General features: G+C 46.7%; 1 protein-coding gene across 1 annotated transcript in view; it reads right to left on the bottom strand.

Moving 5' to 3' along the window:
* The window catches only part of LOC144102536 (uncharacterized), a 94,116-nt gene extending 77,200 nt beyond the window's left edge, over positions 1-16,916 (bottom strand). The window contains exons 1-2 of the mRNA XM_077635785.1: positions 16,673-16,916; positions 10,046-10,239 (exon numbers count right to left, since the gene is read on the bottom strand). The gene's annotated coding sequence lies outside the window, so the exon portion shown is untranslated. The remainder of the gene's footprint in view (positions 1-10,045; positions 10,240-16,672) is intronic.
* Between the last annotated feature and the right edge of the window lie 1,212 nt (positions 16,917-18,128).

The raw sequence follows: 18,128 nt of genomic DNA, 5'->3' as shown, positions 1-18,128 counted from the left end.
CTATGTGTATATGTAGTTGTATTGTATTAAGTGTTTTATTGGTGTTTTTAATAAATTTACTCAGCTATACCAAAACTATAGCCTGCACTCTCATTAGTGCTGTTGCACTAACCGAGCCACTCCACGCCCCCCTCCTCCCCCCCTCCAACACACCCCCCCCCCTCCCCCCGTCTTGAAGGACACCAGATGTGACACGACCTCACGACGAACATCTTATTTGGAAGATTTGGAAAAATCGCAGTCTTGTCAAGGAGGGGGGCAATAAAAATGAATGGTCGGCGCCGGCGCAGCTAGCCAATCTCCAGCGATGGCCTCAGTGCCCGTGAGTGTTGACCGTTAACAGTTCTCAGGAAACAGGCGGGTACAGTGAAAGCTCGTTACTTCGAACCTCGATAATTCGAATTTTTGGATAATTCGAACTACACTACTGGGTCCGGCCAAGCTCCATAGAGGTCTCAGTATAAAAAAGCCCATTAATTCGAAAGCGAGTCGGTTCCGCTACCAATAATTCGAACTACATGCCGCCGCGTCTGCGCGGCTTGGCACACAGCACGTGGGCAAAAAAAAAAAAAAAACACCTCCGCATAGTTAGAGGCTGCGCACGTCCTAAATGGGGACAGAAGATGGAACCAGATAAAATCGTGGAAGAGTGGGTAAAGACTAAATGGCGCCATCACCGGCGCGGCGGCCGGCGCGACGGCGCCGGAGGGTAGGGGTTGGCGGTCGCGATAGCAGCTGCCTACCCTGTTTCCGCGCAGCTTCCAAAACTCACAACTAAATACTCGTTAATTCGGAATTACGGATAACTACTGTCGGCGTGGTCCCAGCCAATGCCCATGAAAGGCTAGTACGTCGGAGACGGGCACTACAAAGTACGTGCAAAAAACTTTTTTTTCTTAGCGAGTGTCGTCCATCCTTCCACCCATCAGTCGCCAACGGAAGCACGTGGTCAGCCACGGACACCGGCTTTTAGCATTGTTCGCTGTAAAAGGTGTTTGCTGCTATTGCGCGTTCCAATGATTGAGTGGCAGTAGACGGCGCCCCAATCGCCCATGGCAAGATAAGGCAAACGTACTGAAAACGAGGCTTGCACAACCAGACAAGGTTTGCTTCTCCCTCTTGCTGGAGCTCAAAAGGCAAACACACCCTGATGTTATCGCTGCGCAGCATCTTGGCGCACTACCAAGAAGTGTGTTGTGGACTGTGAGGTGTTAACCGACTGACGCTTTTTTTTTTCAAATTCTTGGGCAGACATCGGGGGTGGCTGGGTTCATTATGCGAGTGGGTTCGTTACGCAAGTAAATATGATACATATACCGTAATGCAAATGGTTCTTGTTATCTTTTCGAGGCCATTCGGTAATTCGAACATCGGATAATTCAAACTTTTTTCCCAGTTCCGTAAAGTTCGAATTAACGAGCTTTTACTGTATAGGGAAATGTCGCAAAACGAAACGGATGCGGCCACTACAAAGGCAGCTACAGCCAGATTTGAGATAACCCCACTGACCGGGTATCAGTGAGGTGTCAGCTAGCTGGAAGGCCTGGGGGAAGCTAAGCCACCAGGAAACTCGGGACTGAGCTTGGAGTTGCTCACAGCAGACGCCCCGTTAGAGCCGGACAACAGCCCTAATTGCGGGATGACGCCAGGGTCGATGGGCTTCAGAGAAACCGATTGCATGTGCTGGCACGATTGTGTGTTTGTTTTTGCTTTTTCTTTCCTGCGGGAGATTTTCTCGAGGAGGAAAGGCTTGCTTATGAAGCCTTATGCAGGACAGAAGAGGGAGCAATTCCTTCAGCAAGTAAGAAAATGCTCATGGACCAAGAAAAAAAGGCTCTCTTCTCTCACTGAGAAAAACACACTTCCACAACTGTTTCACTCTAGGAAATTATTTTCTCACTGTCAACAAGGCACTTGTGATTTTTTCCTTATATTAGATAAATCAGCGCACAAGACTTTTCAACACTGCTGTGGTGTCTAGTGCAACAGTGATGGGAATAAATTTTAAAATATGGATACTTGTTTCCAGCATGGAAAGCACTGCGTTTTCTGCCTTCTCATGGCTTCTGCAGCACATTTATTTTCAAAAAATATGCATGCAATGTTAGGAGTGGAAAGTATTGCAGGACTGTGAAGACAAAGTCTGCATGCATATGCAAGAAAACATGGATCCACAGGATTTTAGCCACGCAGAGAAGCAAGATAATGCTTGCTCAGGTCCAAAGCAACTCGACACTTGAGAGTCGTACAAGCAGGTGTGGCAACTGGCAACTATTACTCATTTTGTACATGCATTCCAACTTTAGTTTGAATTCAAAGTTGTTGATTTTTTGAAAATCCAGGAATGCAAAGTTGCTGGCGATTTTCTCAAATCCCCACTCCATTGACTGCTGCACAGAACTCATGACCTTATCGGTGCGCGTAGCTTGAACAGTATGCGGATCGATAACCCGCTCATTTTGCCATCCTGCTGATGACAACAGCGGGGCACGTGCGGCTACTCTACCCGACAGAAGCTTGGATGACATAGCTGATCTACAATCGCAGCTGACACGTGCCGATTACGTCATCGATTCCAGACAGCTGGCCGCCTCGTCTCAGCGACACTCACCGCCGTATTCATGGGTTATGGGGGCTTAACGTCCCAAAGTGACTCAGGCTATGAGGGACGCCGTAGTGAAGGGCTCCGGAAATTTCGACCACCTGGGGTTCTTTAACGGGCCTCTACAATTTCGCCTCCCTCGAAATTCGGCCGCCACGGCCGGGATGGAACCCGCGTCTTTTGGGTCAGCAGCCGAGCACCATAACCACTGAGCCACCGCAGCGGGTTATCACTGCCGTATTCAAGAATGAAACTTAAACTTAAACTACGACTTAAGTGAATCTCCGGCCCTTAAAGCGTTTCATAAGCAACGCTTTCACTTAAGCCAAGATTAAAGACGCACTTATCGACCCAAAAACTTAAGCTAGGTTCTCTGCTAGCTTAAGAGCGCAAGTGACTCTTTCCGAATTTCAAAATGGCATTTCAAAAGGAGCACAGAAGCTTCACCAGCTTCTGTGCTCGTACGGCCGAAATCGGTGAAAACAGAGCGTACAGGCATGCGCGCGCGCCGTGGCTAGTGCTCAGGGATCGGCAAAACCCTATGGAGATCTACAACAATGCCAAATTCTTGAGTAGGTACCACTTTTTAAAGCAAGCAGTGCTGGAGCTGCTTGGGAGGCTTCCGATGCGCGCCAACACTGACGAACGCATGCCGCCGCTACTTCAGCTGCATGTGGCCTTGCGGTTCTACGGCGCGGGGACCTTCCAAATCATCACCAGCGATCTTGTGAGTGTGTCACAACCCACAGTGTCGCGACACCATCGCGCGCATATCACATATAGCCAAGACATTGTTCGCGGAGCTCTTAATGTTCCCAAGCCCCACCGAAGCCCCGGGAGTTATGGAAGAATTTTATGGAGTGGCAAAGTTCCCTGGCATGACCGGCTGCATTGACTGCACCGACATCCCGATAAAGAGTCCAGGAGGAAATGACGCAGAAGTCTTCTGCAACAGGAAAGGATACTTCTCCACCAATGCTCAGGTATGTTCTGTGAAGAAAAAATTTATGCTCGGCGAATTGAGAACAAAGACTGTTCAATATTCGGTGGGAAGCACCATTTAATGCTCCGGAATACCCTTAGCGGTATAATCGGTTCCAAGGTGTTGAAGAAGTGCGATTTTTTTTTTCGCCGAGCTCATCACGGTAAGTCAACCACCCTTTGGTACCATGCTTGGAGAAGCCAGCTTTTCAATTACCTTGGCGCAAACACGGCATCGAGGCTATGTTACAACCATATTTGTATTTCTAATTTTAATTTTCTCACCCCCTCGCGCACGGTCTAAGAATAACATACTGAGGTGTTGACGCTCTCCCCCCGTCACGCGCGAGAGCGCCGCCCGCTCACGACCACAATATGTTCGGGGGGAGGGGGAAGGGTTGCTATGGAAACCAATCGCTAACTTAGAGGGCGCTGTGAAAGGCGGGCCCACGCTGGGCGGCTCGGTCCGGCGTGGCGCGGCACTGCGCACGTGTTTTTGACATTTCGGAGTGTGAGGCTGCGCTGCTGTGCTGTTTTTAACAAGTTCTTTTATTTTGCACCAAGAACTTGTGTTTGGCTATCGTCGGCAGAGTAGCCCACAGCAGGTGAGTGCTGCGCAATGGGAAGAAAGTGCTTCCGTGCGATTCCTAGGGCAAACCGGACGTTAATGCCCACTGACATGTCTGCGCCAAGCATTTTGCAGAGGACGCGATATCCCGGGCATATTACGCGAAGCTCGATGGAAGAGTGCTACTTTACGCGGAAAAGAGGCCCGCGCTTTCCAGAGATGCAGTTCCTACATTATTTCCGAACTTTCCCAAGTATTTCAAGCGGCCAGAGAGACATAGAAAGGCACCCCGGAAGAGGAAACCTGCGCAAGCATCCAAGCTACGTCGGCCGAAAGTCGACGACAACGGTGCGATGCAGCCTCTCCAAGCTTCCTTGTCTGCTTTGATGCCTGCAGATCCGGGAACAGCCTTGGAGCCAGCGGTTACGCGACAGCATCTTGACTCTGCCACTCTGATGCCATGTCTGGCACTTGATGGTGCTTCAACAAATACACCGCATCACCATTTAGCCTCCAGTGGAATTGAGCTTATTGAAAATTATGCCCGTTCTATGATAATTTTCATCAGAATAAAAATGCTGTTTTCTCAAGCTTTCGTGTTTGGTTATGGTCCACGATCCGACGCGCGCTTTCATCCCGTCTCATACATTTCCGGCGTGAGAAAGTTTTTACCTAAAAATTGAGTTGTAAATAGCCGCACTATACTAGTGATCTGTATCTTGAAAATTAGCCCACGCAATGAAACAATGTTTCAACGGTCTTCATATAGAGTGAAGAAGCAATAGTAAGCGTGAAGCAAAAACTCTCTGTGGCAATAATTGTCAGCCCTTGCGAGCGGAAAAGGGCACGAGGACCCCCACTTATGTTTATTATGCTTAGATCTATGATTACATCGAATGTAACATGAATTGAGCGAGGAAGCAAAACGTGAATGAGCTTTGAGTGCTGCTCGACCGAGTCAATATCATTAACTGCTTTGCACAAGCTAATTTCATGCAAAAAAATTTTAAGACTGCCACACTACTGATTTTAATTTCAAGCAACGAATTTCTGTTGCGTTTTGAATTCAATTCACGCCACCAAAGCGAAAATCAAGCTTGGGCAGCGGAATCTCAAGGCGCCAGATCCGCTCAACTGGGCCCGCTGACATCGGCGCCATCTGTCGGCTTGCAGCCAAACTGCAAGGCGCGCTCCGCCGCGGCCGAACATAATCGGGACGCTCCAGCGAGTGCAGTGTCAACACCTAAGTATTCGTGCAATGTGCCCTCGCGTTATGTTAGTGCCGATAAAGTAAATTCGTCATTTCCCCATCGTTACGTTGTTCCTGCTGATAACCACAAAAATAACAGCATAACAAAAGAATATGTTGCTACTAACAAACAGTTCTATGAAAAAATGTTCAAATCGGCGATTTTTTCCGGATTTGCAGCAAAAGTACAGGGCTCAGGAATGTTGCGTTGCATGCAAACACAATTCTTATTTTGAGCATAGTAAGCTTTGACAATAATTGCCTGGCAATATTTCATCACAATAAGCCTTCATTTTCATTTTTTTCACTGCACAGGTAACCTAATACAGTAGTGAATTATTTTGCACATGTAGCACATGCTTTCAGTAATATGACAGACATGGATATAACATAACAGTATGAGACAAAAGTGCATTGTTGCTGCAACATATTTATGCAGAGTCCATGAATATAAATAGCTCAAAACAGGCAGTGTTGATGTTATTTGCAAATGGTTTGCACAAGAACCCATTTTTATTCAGCTGCTGAACACTATTTACTTCCATATGCCAGAATAACGTTCTGGCCACAGTGCAGGTCAAGTCAATCTTACTAGCGCTAATTTATTTATTTTGCAGGCAATCCACTTTTTGGACCGCGTTGCCAGCTGGACCGGTTCGGCTCATGACAGCCGCATCTTTTACAATGTCGGGCCAGGGTGCAGTATGAACAGGGGGACATTCCCGGTGTCCTGCTTGGTGACATGGGCTACGCATGGAGACCATACCTCATGACCCCTTTGAGAGATGATATTCCACCAGGGAGTCCACAGTACAAGTTCAAGATGTAGTTTTAACAAAGGCAAAGGAGCACTCAATAAAGAAAAACTTTTACTTTCTACAGGTACAGCAAGCCGCAAACAAGAACACGCTGTACCATTGAGCGAACCTTCGGGGTATGAAAAAAGATTTCCATGCCTCGACATGACACTGCAGATAAAGACGGCCACGGTGCCTGCCGTGATTACAGCATGTGCGGTGCTGCACAACTTGGGCCGGCTGTGCAAGGAACCCGTCCCACCCGCTCTACAGTACGATGCCACTTGTGACTGTACTTAGCCTGTTCCTGTCTCTGGAGCAGCCCAGCCGCAGTGCCACTAGTGGATTCGGCACGTGGTTTTAGAACTAGAGACAGCATAATTGCACAGTATTTTCACTGAGGGGCATCACCATGCTGGACATGCAGCTTGTAGAAGTCATGTGTGAAGGACAACTCTCTCTTTCCTTGCCTTGTTTCTACATAAAAACCTACATCCTACCCTTCCTTTTATGAGTTCACCATTATCCATGGAATATTGTTTTTTGTTGCATTACGCACGATGGTTAAAAAATTTTTTAAGAGGAGACACGACCTCAGCTTAAAAAAAATGTGCGGGGAGAGTGCCGCCGTTGATGAGGCAGCGGTTGAAAGCTATCGGTGTAGCAGGCTGCAGTAATTGCTCCAGCAGGCCGCGCCCGAAGATAGATTTAATTGTGACAAAACCGGGCTGTTTTACATGCTGTTACTGGAAAAAAGCCCTTGCTTTCAATGGTGACCCTTGCCACGGTGGCAAGCACAGCAAAGAACGGCTAACAGTCCTTGTCGGCTGCAACATGCTCGGCACCGAAAAGCTCCCGATGCCGGTGATCGGAAAAATAAAAAAATCCAAGATGTTTTAAAGGAGCGCGTGTTCCAGTGCTGTACGAAACCAACAAGAAGGCTTGGATAACACAGCAGATTTTTGAAGATTACATCCGGAAGCTGGACAAAAAGTTCGAGTGCCATGGACGCAAACTTCTCATGCTGGTGGACAACTGCGCTGCACAAGGACCTGAAAGCCATGCAGCTGGAATTCTTGCTGCCGAACACGACGTCCCTACTACAGCCCATGGACCAAGGCGTTATCTGGTCACTTAAGCACCTCTATCGGTCATGCGTGCTTAGCCGCATAGTGTTATGAGTGGACAGCGGCAAAACCTAGTGTCAACTTGTCTGCACTCGTCATGCTTTCCAATGCATGGAAGGCAGTGACCGAGGACACACTGCGGAACTGCTTCCGCAACGCGGGTTTCACGATCAGAGATGAAGTGCCGTCATCACCCGATGATGGCGCCAGTGAATCCCATCAGCCATCTTCATCTGCTGACCTCATCGAGCACTTGCACGCTGCAGGAGCCGTTCCCATGGAAGTGACACTGGAGCAGTTTGCTAATGCTGACAGCGGGATCGAGCTCTGCGCTGAACTTACCGACGACAAAATTGTTCGCCAGGTGCTGGAAAGGGATGACTCGGGCTCCGACCGTGAGGAGCCAGAGACTGCGCTGCCAACTAGAACTAGCAGTGAACCCGAGCTCTGATGGTGCTTTCAGCTGTGTACAGTGAGAACGTCACCCTTGCCAACGTGCAAGCCGACTTACTTGTACAGCAACGTAGCGCCCCGCAGAGGCAAATTGACCACTTTTTCAAGGCGCTCGCTAAATAGACTTTTTTTGCAGAAATTCGTTTTTTCAGACTGCCTGATTTTCTGCACGCTATCTCGACCCCTTAAGGGTCCGAAAAATCAGTCGGCGAATGCATATCTCAAGAAAAAATTTGAAATCCAGGGTTTGACGGAAACCCGTCTAATCGGGTATGTACATGGCAGAAATTCTTCAAGTGCCAACCATTCACTCTAAAAAAATGACGTTTTGCCCCTGCTATGGGGGCCTTATTCATAATGACAGAAAAGGAATGAAGGTAGGTTATATATGTTTCATAATACGACATAAGCAGCGGGAGTAAATTGGGGGCAGATTGCCTTCGTTGCAATTAAGCGTGTGCACCGTCATCTGAATATAAAGGTTCTAGGTAAAGCCTTGTCATCTTGCTCTTTCTTTTCCAATTATTTTTGTGCCATCTCAGTCGATGTCATGGCCCTTAGAGACAGCATGATAAGTCAGTGCGTTGGTTGCCACAAGCTTGTTCTTGACATCATTATGATGTTGCTGCAACCTTTTCCGCAAGTCGCCTGTTTCACCAACCAATTACCAAGATTCGCCGCTACATTTCCCTAGAAACGCGTGCATCAGCATTCCAAGGTGATCTTCAATTCAACCTAACCTGCAAGGGACGGGGTGTGATTCCTCGTTCCTTACGCCTGAACAGGCCCATAGCAAGCCGGTTTGAATTTCACATAGTTTCGGAAGCCGAACGCCTTCTTCTACAAGCCAGGATCATGGGCTGCGTAGAAAAGATCCGCTCACTGAAAAACAAAGCCTTCTTCGCACGCTGCTGGCTCGAGTACAAGTGCCCCAACGATTTTGCTAGCATCCATCTGCACACCAATTTCCATGATGTTTCAGGGGCACTAGAAACTTGCCAGCATGATATATGAGCAAGTCAAAGGCGTGGATTACACAGTCCTTCAAGGTGCGCCACTTTGAGAGGATGTTGCGGTTCCAGCAACGCCAAGTGGTGATTTTTGTTGACAATTGTGCAGCACACGGTGTTGCTGACAACCCTCAGGCCATCCAGTTCGAATCTTCACGCCCGAAAACTACGAGTGTGCTGTACCCGATGGATCAGGGCTTGATTCAAAATCTCGAAGAGCAGTACCGAGCCCTTCTGCTTCGCCGCACAATCCCGTGTGTTGACGAGAAACCATACTCGGTGAGCCTTTTTTCAGCAGTTTGCATGCTTCTCGATTGATGGAAGGCCGTTCAGTCTGCAGCCATCGTGAATTGCTTTAGACACACCGGGTTTTGTGCCACGTGTTGTGACAGCGCAGCTGCAACCGACTGCAACGCAGCAACAGAAAACAGCGAAAACCTAATTGCCGACTGAGAAGCAGTGGAATGGTCATTCCGGCAGCTACTACATTCCGCGATTTTCATGCAGTTGACAATGATCCTGAACTGTACGCAGAGCCTGCTGATGACGTGATCATTACGCAGGTGCTTACGCTTCAAGAAAACAGGTGTAGCTCCGATGAAGAGTCCGTCGGTTGTCTTCAACCAATGACATCGGAAATCCTTGACTTTGCTCTCAAATGTGTACGATGAAGAAACGACACTGGTGCAAATACAAGCGGATGTCGTATCACGCAAGCGCGAAATCAGGCACGGCACAATTCATCATTATTTTAATGTTGTTCACCCGAAATAAGGTTCATTTTTTTATTTCACCATTTTCTCGGACTTCGTTTATTCGGACATATATCCCGTCCCCTTTAAGTCCGAAAAATCGGTCGGCGGCTGTACTGCCATTCATAAGACAACAGTGCCCGTGTTTCAGTGAAAGCATTTGTTCTAATCTCCAACTGCCTTTCACCAGTGGATGTGATGTGATGACAGCTTCTTAAAAACAGTTGCGCGTCTGAACGAATAAAAGAACAGATACCAGTCAAGTCATTCATGTTTCCTTCCCACTCGTTTCTGCGCCACGCAGTCAACTTCAAACGTGACCTGCCAGCCTAAATCAGACAGTGCATTTCGTGTTTATAAAAACTGAGCTGCCCCAATCAGGATCGAAGCTGCTATGGTGCGCTTAGCAACTGAATGCTTGAGCTACAGCGGTCCCGTGGCACATTGCTTTGAATAACAGCGCTTAAGCAGACCTCTATTTGCAAAGATCCAAAATCTGTACTCACCCAAGGCGCATTGCACAACATTGTCACCTCGTTTAGGAACCTCTTTGTTGCAATAGTTGGGGCAGTCACCCTTGAAGGCCCCGGTTGAAGCGCACAAGTAGGTCATGCACAGAGCCCCAGGGAACTGGCCCGTTTGGGGTGGGTTCGCCATCACAGAGTAGCAGGTGAATCAGCTGGGTTTTGCTGCCCTCAACCTGCAAGGTGATGGCCAGATTAGAGCAAGGAAAAAAAAAAAGAAGGAACACTCAAATGTGCACATTGTAGTTTAGAGCATAATCCTTCAATGCTCTTATGGTCACGAAACTTGTTAGTAATGTTATGGGATAGCTTCATATGTTGACCGCGCCTTCCACGAGGCGGCACTAAGAGTCCTGTGGGGCCAACGACGTGAGCAAACGAGCATCTGTATAGCCGCGAGACTACAGGCGGAGTGTGGCAGCAACGATGTGGCAGCAACTGTTTTCTCTTCCGATTTTGCCTTCGTTCACATACAAGTGCAGTGCACGTGAAGCGCACGCCTTTGATGACAAATACTTGCTGCATGACAGGTTGCTGTTCCAGCTACAGAGTTAGGCTGGGAAAGGCCTAGCTGTTCTATTTGCCGACCGATGCCAGGCAGCGTAAAATATGGAAGCGGGCGATACTCCGAGAGGAAAGTGGTGGATTTAGCTACGACTCCAAGCATGTCCGCGTCTGCGAGAGGCATTTCGCACCACGGATTTAACTCGGCCTGACGAGTTCGTGGTCATCGGAGAAGCAGTGTCGCTGCAATGCGAGAAGCTGAAACTCAAGCCCGGCGCCGTCCCATGGATATTCAAATGCCTACCAGTGTATCTGAGCAATAATGTGTGACGATGCTGCATTTTAGACAGCTGAACTCTTTATTGTGCTTATGGTTTTTAGTGCAAAAGCACTCCCTCACAGGGTCAAACCGAACCAAGAATCTTGTGGTCTCCCTGACTTTGAGGGTGCAGAAATAAAATAAATATTGCTGAGACGGGTTTCAAACCCGCGGCGGCGCAAACAGATCTGCTTCGCTGGCCACTGCACGAGAGCACTATGCTATAACCACAGACGATAACGTCTCGCGTTAAACTGCAACACACTCTCCCACTGTGCATTGCTCGGTGTCGTTATCAGTTTCGACCTGTGGAACGAACAGACGATATCACCTTAACACAAGTCTAATATCGTTGCCAGACATGCCAACTACCCAACAAAGCAAAACCATGACCAACCAGCTGCCTAAACACATGCGTTCAAACATCTACTCCTGCTTAGTTTAACTATGTTAAACCCCTACCGGTGTTTATAAATTTTTACATGTTGCTCCACGCTTCCTATAATTGCTAATTTTTGGTTTATTTTCGTAGCTCAAAGCTAGCACATGAGCACTAAAGAAAAATTTCAAAATTTCCCTCGTCACAGCTGGACAAAGTGGCTTATGTAGCAAGTAAATGGTCTTTAGTAGCTGGCTTTGCCCCCTTCAAAAGTGTCAGCAAAAAAAATCATTTGAGATAGCATCATCAAATTGCTGGTGCCTTCGTCATGTGATCACTTATGTAGTGCGCAATCTGGTCATAATGTCTTGTTTTCAACATTAGTGAGATTGCAGTATTTCTCACAAGGTAAATTCCAGCCATGAGCAGTTTTGGATGAGCAGCTCAGTCAACATGATAATGCCTGCATGCCAACTGAAGGAACCTCGAAAAAATTAGGTTTCCCACTAGTGCCACCCAGTGCAGATGCAAGACTGCACACAGCACCCGAGAATTTTGTTTTTAAGGAAATACGGACTTATGGAGCAGACTACTAGTATTTTATCATTATGTAGAAGCATACAGCAGGCTTTGTCATTTGGCACAACTGGCGCAGCAATCACATCGCTGGGGTATTTATAAGCACCACAGACTAGGTTAGGCCCTGTACGGAGTAGGTGACAATTCCGCCCATTCAAAGACGATACTGAGAGCGAAAATGAGAAGGGAGTTCACCGAACAAACTATTAAAGGGCCACAGAAAGGGGTGTTTGAGCTTGGCTTTAAAATGCTTGCACTATGTAGAGTGCAGGCCACCGAGCGTCCAGGCCGCTTACAAGACCTCAGAAGCAGGCGGGAAATTTACAATTCAATTTTAAAAATTCCAGCTTTAGCACCTCGCGGCGACACGCGGTGTCGGGCTTTCGTACGAAAGCCTGGCAGACGACGTCACGTCTTGCAAATGACGCCAGTAGCCGCTAGGGGAGCAGCTAGGGGAGCAGTCGACTGAATGGCGCCGCCGTTTTGGCGTGCGAGAAGAGAGGGAAAGGAGCGAAGACGCGGAAGTTCAAATTTTGTTTGCATATAACTAAGGTTCCACAAAATGCATTAAAATAATTCTTGCAGGAGGATAATTACGAACTGTCATCTTTTAACATCTAAGACATATCGCACCTTTATTGAGACCCCCTTTCTGGGCCCCTTTAAGTGCAGAAATAAGGTTGCACAATGCTACCTCAGATGGAGGAGAGATATAGTGGCAAATGTCCCAACAGTGACAACTGCGCATCACAAGGAACAAAAGTGCTGTGAAGCAGGCGGAAGAGAGGTGAAAAGAGAAAAAAAAATGGAAAAAGTGGGTACACAAGACCCAGTGAAATAGTACCTACATTGGCACCCCATTTCCTACAAAATATATACGAAAAAATTTGCATAAAAAAAGCCATGCAGTTCCCAATCATGTAGAAAAGTTGACCTGTCTAAAATCAGCTATTACAAAAATCTGAAGCCAACAGTACCATGTTAATCCCATGTAATGCTATCCATTGCCTTGGCATATCAGGAAGTTCACTACTTTTTGCATTTCTGTGGTCTGCCGGATCAATTAGCACACAGACATTCAAAACATTTTTTATATTCGTTTCCCTTTATCTACGGTGAGATATCTTAGGTTTTCGCTCCAACAATGCTCGGAAAGATACATGCTCTGGTTCTGTTCACATAGGGTTTAATTGTAAGCACCACACATATCCTCTTTTCTCACCCTAGTTTTTCTGCTACGCATTGCCCAGGATGGCACCATACTGACTAGCCAAACATTCCGTTCACCTAAAATAAGCTGCAAAGGAAAAACCTAGCAGCTGCACATATCAGTAGAATGAGTTATACCTTGCAACACTAGAAAGGAACACAACAGACAACAGATTAAAATTTTTGCTGCTAGTCAAATAGATTATATATGAATATTTCTGGCAATGCTGGAGCAAAAGACACATTTGTTACTGAGAAAATTAGATTTAAAATCTCCAACCACTTCACTGAAACCTGAGACGTCAAGACCAATCAAATATAAATCAACATGGTAATGAAATTATCAACATCTGAATTGTTAAAGTTATTGCAAATTTGTTAAGGTTATGGCATCAAAACCAAGAGCACAAAAATAAAAAAAGGAATAAAAGAGAAGCAACCAAAGTGTCAGTTCGCTGGTTGCTGATGCATTGAACAAATTTTTTTCCATGCTTACGAGCACATGTTTACATATAACCTGCCTGCACAATAGGAGCAACTTGATAACATAATTTTCACGCTGGAACATGGTCACATGGAAACGACCACCATCAAGTGAAAGACACGTGCTGCTTTGGGAGCATGCAGAACCCATGTGCAAAGTTGTACTACAATAGCAACTAGCATTAGAGAATAACTGATGGAACATTAATTTATGAAACACATGCAAACTCGTTTGCCTGCATGGCCCGCCCCCGTAAGGGTGAAGAGCGGCTCCTTGTGGCTTTTTTCCCAAAATATCAGTGCCCAACACAACTGCGTTGGCAAACAGGCCCGCATATTAGGAAGGGTGCAGAAAGCATATCTCGACCACAGGCATGTGCTGTCATGATAACGCTGATATGGAGTTCTGTCAGCATTCCGTTGCGTCCTCACTTTTGCTCAGGCCTGGACAAGACAAAGCAAACAGCAAAGTGACGTTAATTTACAAAGGCTACAGCTGAACAGCAGCTCAGGTTTCACACGAGAAAGGAGCGGTTGCACAGCTAGAGGCACTATGGGCGTAACGGTCTGATATCTGCCAACTAAAAGCAAAGGTACTAGGTCTAGTGGACTACTCTACAAGGGGAAATTTTGAGGAACATGAAATACCTGGAAAAAAAATGAAAATTTGAATGATACGATACAATCCTTGGCAGAACTGGCAGATCCAGCCGTGCAGTACATAAAGGGAGTGCACAGACTGAAATGTAAAGAAGGGTCAGTGCCTCCAATATTTCTAGCTCACAAATTTGCAACACACAGATCAAGAAATGAATCCCCCTTGCAGAAGAGAAAGTATGCATCAATGAGAAATATAGCACCTCATACGAAAAAACTGTTATCGACAGCAAAGAAATTGGCTGGAGAGTAAGACTATAAATTTTCTTGGCTCAAAACGGGAGTTATTCTTCTAATACAAGAAGGGGCAAAAGTAATCAGAATAGAAAGTGAGGACAACTTAGTCAGCATTAGATAGTATGAATAAGGAACAACTCTGGACAGAAGATTAGGAGGTACTCGCAGAGGATTGCATTAGCAAAGAACAACGAAAAGCCTGCTTAGATAAAATACCCATAAACCTAAATTTCAATTCCAAACACCCTACTAGCCACAAGGCATCAGTCGTCTCCTCTCTTCTGAGAAGAGCAAAGTCAAACCCTCCGAAGCATAGAAAAATGAAGAAGCCACCATTTTCGCTGACTTACAGAAGAATGCCTACACGCGTGGCTTTATTCAACGCATTGGTCTTCTTCAGGCTCGGAAGGAAGGGGGACCAGCCAACAGTGAAATGAAATGCACGTGCGTTGTGCTTCCATACGAGAGGGGAACCAGCGAGGCACTTGCACGCATTCTAGGGAAACATGGAATCTACGTGGCTCACAAGCCTGTTATGAAAATAAGCCGCTCCTTACCACAACCAAAAGACCTCGCCCCCAGAGGAAAACAACCGGGTGTTGTTTACAAAGTCCCATGCTCCAAGTGTCCGGCTTCAGACATCAGAATAACAAAAAACCTCTGCCAAAGATTAAGGCAACACAAAAATGACATCCGGCTAATGAATTCAGAAGACAACCCCCTCACCGAACACTACAAGTGCGCCGACCACCGAACAGCCTTCAAGGAGGTGAGAGTCTTGGCCGTGGAGCCAAACTTGTTCAAGAGGCAACATGTCGAGTCATGGCACATCTAGCTAACAAAGACGGCTATGAATATGGCTCGAAGAACGCTCCCGTCCGTGTATGCTAGTAAACTGCGCCACATGCTAGCAAAGGGAGAGCGAAGGCAGCAACCCTCTGCTGCTGGGACACTTTAGTCAACCCTGAAGAAGAGACAGAGTTGGTCCCGAAACGTTGGGTAACGATAAAATATTGGTTTGCATCAGTTTTATCTCAATTATCTCAAGAACCCAACCAGACAGACGTCCGCCGAAGATGTTTTCGTTCAAAACATGTCTACGAAACATTGGGACCTCTTTAAAATGTATTTGGAAATTTAGAAAAATGTCTTTGCACTGGCACTGGCATTATCTTAGCAGAAGCAAATGTTAGCAGCAGCACAGCAAATGTATGCAAAGAAGACATAAAAGGCAGAAGGGTTTTGATCTATGTGAAATGCAGCTGGCCCTGTGAACAGAAACTAATGTCAGTTGAGGAAGCAGAGGTAATGCTGCTCACGGTAGAAGACGGAAACCACACGTTTGTCATGTGTGCAGTGTACCAGCCCTCTAGGATGATATAAACTCGCATGCTCATTAACAACACCAAACAAATGGCATCAGCAATCGTAGAAGGGAGCTCTCACCACCAAGCACAAGGTGACAATAATCCAAGTCCAGTCGTAGATTTGAACTGCCAGTGGCTATTCATAAAGTAAACAAACACATGCATATATAAACGAGCGATCGCTCAAGGAGGACGCCAAGCACAGATGGTAACGTTTTCTTGGCACATTTTTACACTGCGCGCCGAAGGACAAAGCGTTGTAACTGCTTGTTTACGAGCCTTCACGTCTGTGCACACTGCAGTCAGATAGACTGTATGCTCAGTATTACACCACTGGGTCGTAGGCCATCTGACAGTAGCTGTCTCGCCCCATCCACATGCAGCGCCCCTGAATAAAACGGTTTCTAATACGGCTGTCTCAAGCATAATGTTGGGTAGTTTGGCTGCCTAACACTTGCACAGGCAGGTCAGACGGAAAAGTAATCGCGGGTTCGATACCGGCCGCGACGGTCGCATTTCGATGGAGGCGAGACGCGAGACAACCGTGTACTGTGCGATGTCAGTCCGTTGAAATTATCCGGAGTCCTCCGTTCCGGCACCCCTCGTGCGCTGAGTAGCTTTGGATGCTAAACCTCGCAAAAACAAGCCAAAATGCAATCGAGGTCACTGCAGGAGCGTCCTTAACAATTTCGCGCTGCGTGACAGCATGCCGCAAAAGTCAAAACAAAGGCAACAGCAGCGGTAAGCCGGCTGCGCACTTGCCTGCCTGCCGCAACATACGAAGTGACAAAACCTTACTCTTTCGGCCATAATACAATGCATTTTTCTTCTCACGCCGTTACGATGAGTCGAGGGACGATGACAAAAACACTCACGTCAGGTCCGCAAGTCGCACATTGGAGCCGGAACGATCGGCGTGCAGCATGCCGGAGGAATTAAGCCACGCGGAGTTCCAAGTCATCTCAAACGTTTCACTGCTTACAAGTGATGCCGGTTGCACGCTTCGTGTGAACTGTCAGACGCAACTCATTCGGTATTGGTCAACACGTGCATCGTACACTACACAAGTACTAATCGCACCGACGCGCATTGTTGCAACGAATTTCGCGGTGGTGCTCTGGCGGCAGTGATGCCAACTCAGGTAAACGTTTTATCCCTAAAATGAACCCCCAAAAATCTTTAGATTGAAGAAAAATCCCTAGCTTTTAGTTCTTTACTTGTTAATGTGGCGATTACATCTTTAACAAAGTCTCAACGCAGTTCACGCTTTGTTTCATGTCTTGTACATTTTATCGGAGATAAATAAATGTGTGTTAGCCGCAACTGTAGCTTTTCTCTTTATTTTTTGTAGAGTTACCATGCATAGAAGGTCCACAGAAGGCACCACCAGATAAAGGGGGAGTCAGCAACGATGCTGACTCCCACTCTATCTGAAGTAAAATTCGAGCAAACGACTCCTGTTTCACCGCACCGCCTTTTGAGCTGCTCCCTCAGCAGGCTCATCTTTACGCGCAAAGACCCCTTGCAGCCCTTTGTAAATAGAATGGAGTTTATCCCAAGTTGAAAGAGCTGGCATTGTTTGCTAAGCCCTTTTTAAGATGCAGACAGAAAGACGAACACGTTTGACTTCGTGAAAGTCCCCTTCTCGCCTCAAACAGAACACTCAGAAGCGGTGAAATGGCGTACCTCACCGCCCAGTACTTAATTTATCAAAGTTTCAATCAAAGATCGTCAAATTAACAGTAGTTGGAGCGACTAAGAAATGACATCACGAGAACTTGACATCCTCAAAAATGTAGTCTTGCTAGTTATATAGCAGTGATTCAGACGTAGAGTTGGTAATTACAAAATCAGAAAATGGTTCCTTAAAACTGAGAATATATATGTTGTTTTGGAATTGAGCAGCACGTTGAAACGAAGCGGTCTAGCAAACGCTTGATGTAGCATTCAAGTATGCATTTCAGCATGGCTGAAACTTTTTCATGGAGCAAGTGGATTCTGGTTTCTTCCGACTGCATTTCCTTATTTAGGTTAGTGAAAAAAGGCAGGACATACTCAAGGAACTCGAGGTAGAGTTTCGTTGACGGGTCAATCAGTTTTTCTAGAATGGCTTCTGCAGCAAGCAGGCGGTCGTCAGTGGCGGCTTTTTTGAAAAACAAAATCAGGGCAGACATCTGCTCAAGTAAGCGTGTCACAACAACTTGTAGAGACAGCCACCTTGTTTGGCTTGGGTGCAACAGCTTGTGTGGTTTCACCTCTGCAAGCTTCTGGAATTCTTGGAAGGCAGATGTCTGCTTCGGCGACAAAAGGTAGTTGAAAACATCGCGTGCC

This window comes from Amblyomma americanum, chromosome 8 (assembly GCF_052857255.1).
Source record: "Amblyomma americanum isolate KBUSLIRL-KWMA chromosome 8, ASM5285725v1, whole genome shotgun sequence".
In the NCBI taxonomy this organism is placed as follows: Eukaryota; Metazoa; Arthropoda; class Arachnida; order Ixodida; family Ixodidae; genus Amblyomma; species Amblyomma americanum.
Note: the sequence above shows the minus strand (reverse complement) of the source record. Positions and strands in the feature narration are given on the sequence as shown.